Below are 1,042 nucleotides of genomic sequence, written 5' to 3' on the forward strand. Positions count from 1 at the left end.
GGGATTCTTTTCCCCAGTGTATGTTTTTGTCTGCTTTGTCAAAGATCAGGTGGCAATATGAGGATGGTTTTATATCTGGGTTCTCTGTTCTGATCCATTGGTCTGTGTCTGTGTTCTTGTACTAGTACCATGCTGTTTTGGTTACTATAACCTTGTAGTATAGTTTGAAGTCTGGTAAATTGATGCCTCCCAATTTGTTCTTTCTGCTTAAGGTTGCTTTGGCTATACAGGGTCTTCTCTGGTTCCATATGAATGTAAAATCATTTTTTCTAGATCTGCAAAAAATGATGTTGGTATTTTAATAGGAATTGTATTAAATCTGCAAATCACTTTGGCTAGTATAGACATTTTAACAATGTTGATTCAGCTGATCCATGAGCATGGTATGTCTTTCCATCTGTTTACGTCCTCTGCTATTTCCTTCCTCAATGTTTCATAGTTCTCACTGTAGAGGTCTTTTACCTCCTTAGTTAAATATATTCCTAGGTATTTTATTTTTTCTTTGTTGCTGTTGTGAAAGGTACTGAGTCTTTGATTTGGTTCTCAGCTTGACTGTTGTTGGTGTATAGGAATGCTGTCAATTTGTATACATTGATTTTGTAACCTGAGACTTTGGTGAATTTATTTATCAATTCTAGTAGTCTCCTGGCAGAATCTTTGGGTTTTTCTAGATATAAGATCAGATCATCAGCAAAGAGCAATAGTTTGACCTCTTCTTCCCTCATTTGGATATGCTTGATTTCCTTTTCTTGTCTGATTGTTCTGGAGTTCCAGCACTATGTTGAATAGAAGCGGTGATAGTGGGAAACCTTGTCTGGTTGCCGTTCTAAGCAGGAAAGCTTTTGATATTTCCCCATTCAATATGATGTTGGCTGTGGATTTGTCGTATGTGGCTTTTTTTTTTTTTTTAGACAGAGTCTCACTGTGTTGCCCGGGCTAGAGTGCTGTGGCATCATCATAGCTCACAGCAACCTCAAACTCCTGGGCTCAAGCGATCCTCCTGCCTCAGCCTCCTGAGTAGCTGGGACTACAGGCACATGCC

The 1,042-nt window shown here is 39.1% G+C and overlaps 1 protein-coding gene across 4 annotated transcripts in view; it reads left to right on the top strand.

The window, feature by feature from the left end:
• The window catches only part of CYSTM1 (cysteine-rich transmembrane module containing 1), a 129,022-nt gene that overhangs the window by 109,846 nt on the left and 18,134 nt on the right, over window positions 1-1,042 (top strand). The window lies entirely within an intron of this gene.

The sequence above is a fragment of the Propithecus coquereli genome, unplaced genomic scaffold, assembly GCF_000956105.1.
Source record: "Propithecus coquereli isolate 6110/MARCELLA unplaced genomic scaffold, Pcoq_1.0 Scaffold242, whole genome shotgun sequence".
NCBI classification, from domain to species: domain Eukaryota; kingdom Metazoa; phylum Chordata; class Mammalia; order Primates; family Indriidae; genus Propithecus; species Propithecus coquereli.